This window comes from Nicotiana tomentosiformis, chromosome 3 (assembly GCF_000390325.3).
Source record: "Nicotiana tomentosiformis chromosome 3, ASM39032v3, whole genome shotgun sequence".
NCBI classification, from domain to species: Eukaryota; Viridiplantae; Streptophyta; class Magnoliopsida; order Solanales; family Solanaceae; genus Nicotiana; species Nicotiana tomentosiformis.
The window spans coordinates 82971996-82978640 of NC_090814.1; positions in this window are offsets into that span (position 1 = coordinate 82971996).

The following is a 6645-nucleotide window of genomic DNA, read 5'->3' on the forward strand; positions in this document are numbered from 1 at the left end:
ATATATATATATTACAAGTTAAAAGAGGGCGGTATTTACCAACATGATTATTGGTTAGATGGGCGGTACATAGTAGCTAACGATGCTCGCTGATAACAATAAAGTGATATGAATTTCTACTAAGATCTTAGAAGTTCTAATACTAATATGAGAAAAAATATTTTATTAAAAATCTCCGAAAGCTCTTCAAAATTCTGCTCTGATACCAGTTTGAAGGATTGAAATATCCTAAAAAATAATTTGGGCACAAGTAAAAAAATTTAGCAAAGTCTTTATAGAAGAAATAACTCCAATTTTAGTGGCTTCGTAAAAACATTAACTACCTGCTCTTTAGTCTTGCAATAATCAATAATTATCTCCTTGTCTTGAACCGAGTCACAAATGAAGTAAAATTTGATGTTAATGTGTTTGCTACGCCCATGAATAATTAAATTCTTTGTTAAATCAATTGTCTATCACAAAATATTTTCATAAGACTGTTTTGCTTGTGTTGATGAAATCCAAGCTACTTCTTAACTATAATGCTTGTGTAGCGCTACTTGTTGCTATATACTTTGCTTCAGCTATTGACAAAGCAAAAACTTATTACTTTTTGAAAGACCAAGAAAATATATCAGAACTGAAATAAAATGCAGTGCCGCAATTTTTTTTTTTTGTATTGCATCACCAACCCTTTTTATTGTGTCGGACCTTATTTACTGATTATTGTAATTGCTTTTCATCTATTTTCTGGTTCTTATGATGCTATCATTATTTTTATGATTTTCTGTTGATGATACTGATATATTGTCTCTTTTCGTCTTCTTGAACCGAAGGTCTATCGGAAACAACCTCTCTCTTTTCTCGGGGTAGGGGTAAGGTATGCGTATACAATACCCTCCCCTGATCCCACTTGTGAGATTTTACTGGATTGTTATTATTGTTGTTGTTATTGTATCACCAACCAATTTCAAGATTATGTTGTTAGTGATGACACTGATTGATCTGACAAAGATATTATAAATTTTGACTTTATTTGTAGATTATGATCGGGTTACTTTTGAGAAAATCGTTACAGACGGTCGATGAGTTTATGCAATGAATGAAGAAATTCATACTGTAGGCATCAAAATTTAATTAGATTTAAATTCATAGTTATTTGGATTATATTTTAAATTCAATATATATTAGTCCAAAAAAATATTATGGGCTAATATAATTGGATTAATTATATAAATTCAATATATATGGATTAAATAAATAAGTTTTAATCCATTAGGCTAGCCCATTTAATTGGGCTAAAGTGATGAGCTCACTTCATTAAGTCCAAGATGTCATTTTTCTAGAGGCCCAGTTTGGTGCCACGTGTCAAATGACGTGGCATGCCAAGTCAAGCGGAAGAGCCAATAAAATCATGCCACGTGTCAAAATGACAAGGCATGCCAAGTCATATTAAAAAGGCTAATGAAATCATACCACATGTGCAAGTGACATGTTTTGGCCAATCAAATGCGGCCATGTCACACTTCAATTTGATTGGTCGGAAAGAGTTTGTTCTTATCATAACTCCTCCCTCCACAACTATAAATAGGGGTCTTCATAACCTAGAAAAGACACCAGAAGTTATAACAAGAAGCAAGAAAGAGCTCGTGGATCAAACGCTGCAAATTCCTCCACGAGTTTAATGCTTTAAGCAATCAAGTTCAAGTTCAAGAAATAAAGTTCAAGCTCAAGAACAAAGAACTTCAAGCTCAAGCAATCAAGCTCAAGCTCAAGAACGAAGAACAAGTCAAGATTCAAGGAGTACGAGTTTAAATCAAAGTTCGTGCTAGTTGAATTCAAGATCATCGTTCGTAGAAACAAATATAGATTCAAGATCAAGCTCAAAGGCCCTTGAATTTATTTACTATTGGAAAGAAGAATCAGAGGATTCATGGAGATTGTACACTCAAATTACCTGAAATCGAGCTGCGATGAGACAACCACGTGAAGGTTTGGGATACAAGCAACCGTCACCGGTACGCATCTCCATAAGAAGGGCAAGCAGTAATTATATCACTGTAGAAGATGAATCTGCCGCTTCTAACAAGCCTTCTGTCTTTGATCGACTAGGAAAATCAACTGTGAGGACTTCCGTGTTTGAGAGATTGGGTCCATTAAAGAAGGGGAACAAGTTTCAGAGAAATTTTCAAAGCATAAGAATGCCTGCTTCGCCCAAAATCCAGAAGATCTCTAGGGATTTCCAAAGTTTGGTTCCTTCTAGAATGAGGCGAAAAATAAAACTTGTGGTTTCATGTAAAGAAGTACTGAAGGTAAAGCCATATACTGTCGTCTACACTAAGGAACGTGACGAAGATGAAGAAAGTGTGGGTTCTTTGTATCATGTTACTGTACAAGGCTAGAATGGTGTTCCATCTTCAATGGAGGATAATGCAGAATTGGAGGATGTTTTACCATGTTATCACATATCCTTCAACGATGGGGACCCTTAAGAAGATGAAGATGCAAAAGATGCTCCGCCGGAACTTGAAGAAGGGGTGAAGGCAACGATAGATGCCTTAAAAGAAGTTAACCTTAGCACTGATGAAGAACCAAGACCCACCTACCTAAGTGCTTTACTAGAAGTTGATGAAGAAAGCACTTATATTGAGTTACTCAAGGAGTTTAGGGATGTCTTTGCTTGGAGTTACAAAGAAATGCCCGGATTGGACCCTAAAGTAGCAGTCCATCACCTTGCAGTCAAGAATGGCGCTCGTCCTGTTAAGCAAGCTCAAAGGCGCTTTAGGCCGGACTTGGTTCCCCTGATCGAAACCGAAGTTAACAAACTCATTGAAGCTGGATTTATTCGGGAAGTTAAATACCCAACATGGGTTTCAAGTATTGTCACTGTAAGGAAGAAGAATTGCCAAATTTTAGTATGCGCTGACTTCAGGGATCTCAACAATGCGTGTCCCGAAGATGAATTCCCGCTCCCTATTCTAGAGCTGATGATCGATGCTACTACTGGTTATAAGGTAATGTCTTTCATGGACGGTTCGTCGGGCTATAACCAAATTCACATGGCACCAAAAGATGAAGAGCTTACTGCATTCCACACCCCAAGGGTATTTATTGCTACAAGGTAATACCTTTTGGCTTGAAAAATGCTGGTGCTACTTACCAAAGAGCTATGCAGAATAATTTGACGATCTTCTCCACAAGAATGTCGAATGCTATGTTTACGACTTGGTGGTAAAATCAAGAGAGAAGGGCGACCACTTGAAAGACTTGAGAATGGTATTTGAGTTGCTCCGGAGGTACTAACTTAGGATGAATCTATTGAAATGTGCCTTTGGAGTTACTTATGAAAATTTCCTTGATTTCATTGTCCGACATCGAGGGATCGAAATTGATCAAGCCAAAGTGGATGCCATTTTGAAAATGCCTGAACCCCAGGATATTCATGAATTGAAAAGTCTGCAAGAAAAGCTAGCATACCTTAGAAGATTCATCTCGAATCTAGCTGGGAGGTGCCAACCATTTAGTCGTCTCATGAAGAAAGATGTTCCTTTCAAGTGGGACCAAGCTTGTAGCAATACCTTTGAAAGTATCAAAACCTACTTGATGAAGCCTCCAGTTTTAGCAACTCCTATACCTGGAAAGCGATTGATACTATACATTGCGACACAAGAAAGGTCTGTTGAAGCACTGTTGGCCCAAGAAAATAGTGAGGGGAAAGAAAACTCTCTTTAATACTTGTGCAGGATGATGACACTAAACGAGCTGAATTATTCGTCAATTGAAAAGTTGTGTTTGACGCTAGTCTTCTCAATTCAAAAGTTGAAGCACTACTTTCAAGCTCATGTTGTTCGTCTTGTTTCTAAAGCAAATCCCATCAAGTTCGTGATGTCAAAACCTGTTCTTAGTGATCGACTAGCGAGATGGTACCTCCAATTTCAACAATTCGAGATTTTGTACATCCCTCAAAAGGCTGTAAAAGGAAAAGCATTGGCAGACTTCTTGGCAGATCATCCGATACCTGATGACTGGGAGCTAACTGACGAATTACCTGATGAGGACGCAATGGTCGTTGAAGTTCAACCTCCATGGAAGATGTACTTTGATGGTGCTGCGCATCGTGGAGGAGTTGGTTCTGGCGTAGTATTTGTCATTTCCCAAGATGAAGTCTTGCCCTACTCCTTCACCTTGACACAACTCTGTTCCAATAATGTTGTTGAGTATCAAGCATTAATACTTGGGCTTGAAATGGCCGTTGATATGAAGCAATTGCATTTGCAAGTCTTTGGTGACTCCCAGTTAGTGGTAAATCAGCTTTAGGTAGTTACGAGGTCAAGAAGCCTGAACTACGCCCATATCATGATTACGCTAAAAAATTAATGGGGTGGCTCGGTGATGTGACTATTCAGCATGTGCCAAGGAAAGAAAATAAGAAGGCTAATGTTTTAGCTGCCCTAGCTTTATCGTTAACCCTGCCTGATCAAGTGCAAGTTACTGTCTACCAAAAATAGGTAGTACTGCCGCCAAATGAGGTTAAAGGTGAAGAAAATGAACTCAAGCATCTTGTCGCGGTTTTTGAAGTTGAGAAAGAAGAATAGAGACAACCCATTATCGACTACTTATGCTATGGGATACTTCCAGAAAATCCGAGGAGAAGGACTAAAATCCGTCGTAGTGCACCTCGCTTTCTTTACTACAAAGATACTCTATACAGAAGGTCATTCGAGGGAATACTCTTGCGATGCTTAGGGGAAGAAGAATCACTCCAAGCTTTGCAAGAGGCACATTCTGGGGTATGTAGGTCACGCCAGTCTGGACCAAAGCTTCACTTTCATATAAAAAGGATGGGATATTATTGGCCAACGATGGTAAAAGATTGCTTGGACTACGCTCGAAGATGCAAAGCTTGTCAATTCCATGCGAATTTTATTCATCAACCTCCTGAAGTGTTGCACCTGACTGTTGCATCCTTGTCGTTTGACGCTTGGGGATTGGATGTTATTGGACCACTGCCAAAGTCCTCTGGCGGGCACCTACACATCTTGGCTGCAACTGACTACTTCTCAAAATGGGCTGAAGCTGTTGCTCTTAAGGAAGTAAAGAAGGAAAATGTTGCAAGTTTCATCCGAGTAAACATTATCTATCGCTTTGGCATTCCTCGTTACATAATAACAGATAATGGCAAGTTGTTCGACAATAGGTTGATGAACAAGATTTGTGATCTCTTTGGCTTCAAGCAACGTAACTCTTCGATGTACAATGCTGCCGCCAATGGTCTAGCTGAGGCATTCAACAAAACTCTATGCAACTTGTTAAAGAAAGTCGTCTCCAAATCCAAACGAGATTAGAATGACCGTATGGAAGAAGATCTATGGGCATATAGGACGACTCACCGCACGCCAACACAAACGACTCCTTATTCACTCATTTATGGAGTCGAAGCCGTCTTGCCACTCAAGCGTCAAATACCTTCATTACAACTTGCTATTCAAGAAGGGATCACTGATGAAGAAAATGCTCGATTTCGATTAGCAGAGTTGGAGGCTCTTGATGAGAAGAGGTTGGAAGCTCAACAGAGTCTTGAATGTTATTAAGCTCGATTGTCTCGCGCCTTCAATAAAAGAGTTTGCCCGAGATCCTTTCAAGTAGGAGATCAAGTCCTTGCCGTACGAAGACCCATAATTACTTCCCATAAACCTGTAGAGAAGTTCACGTCAAAATGGGATGGGCCATATGTCGTACAAGAAGCTTATCTAAGTGGGGCTTACAAGCTAGTTGATGCAGATGGCATGAGAATCGGTCCTATCAATGGCAAGTTTTTGAAGAAGTATTATCCTTGAAGTTGCTACGCTCCTTGACGCACGAGCCTAAACTACATGTTCCTACACTCCTAGCCCGCACGAGTCTAAACTGTGTATGGCCTACCACCAAAAGAAAAGGGTCTGCTAGGTTGAAAACCTCGAAAGAGGCGGCCTAGGCAAAAGTTAGGACATAAAAAAAAAATACCCATTCTGAACTACGGTATGACTTGATCCTCTTCACCGAGGTACGTAGACAGCTTAGAGTTTCATTCTGAGTTCAGTCGCATAAGTTCAAATGATACATAACCCCCCAATCATTGTCCAAATGAAGTACGATGGGATATAATTCATTCAATCAATATTTAAAAATCGAGCTGATATACCATTCTTCTGTTAAACTTTGGATCCCATTTGATTTAAAGGGGGCAAGACGCTATGGTAAATTGGTGTCTACAATGGAATGATTAATATCTTCCAGGGGGCTGCCAAGCATTTGCATTGAAGTCCGGGAATTCGTTATGCCTTCATGTTATCCAAACCTTCAGGGTTTTTTTTTTGGCAAGCCTTCACGACGTTTCAAATTCAGTGAGACTTGAACCCAAGACATTTTGTGAGAATGAAGCTCTTGAATTTAAACTTCTGGAAATTAAAAAGGTCTTGCAATCTCGAGGCTTCCCACACCAAGATACAAAATATTTGGTGAAGTCGCACTAATTTGGAACTGTCGGCATATTAGAAATCAAAGTCGTCTTCGAACTATCATATGAAACTATCCTTAAGGTATTAAATTTGATATTTTGGATATGATTTAGATTTTGAAGTTTAGTTTTCAATATATTAAACGGTTCGTGATTTCGACATTCCTACA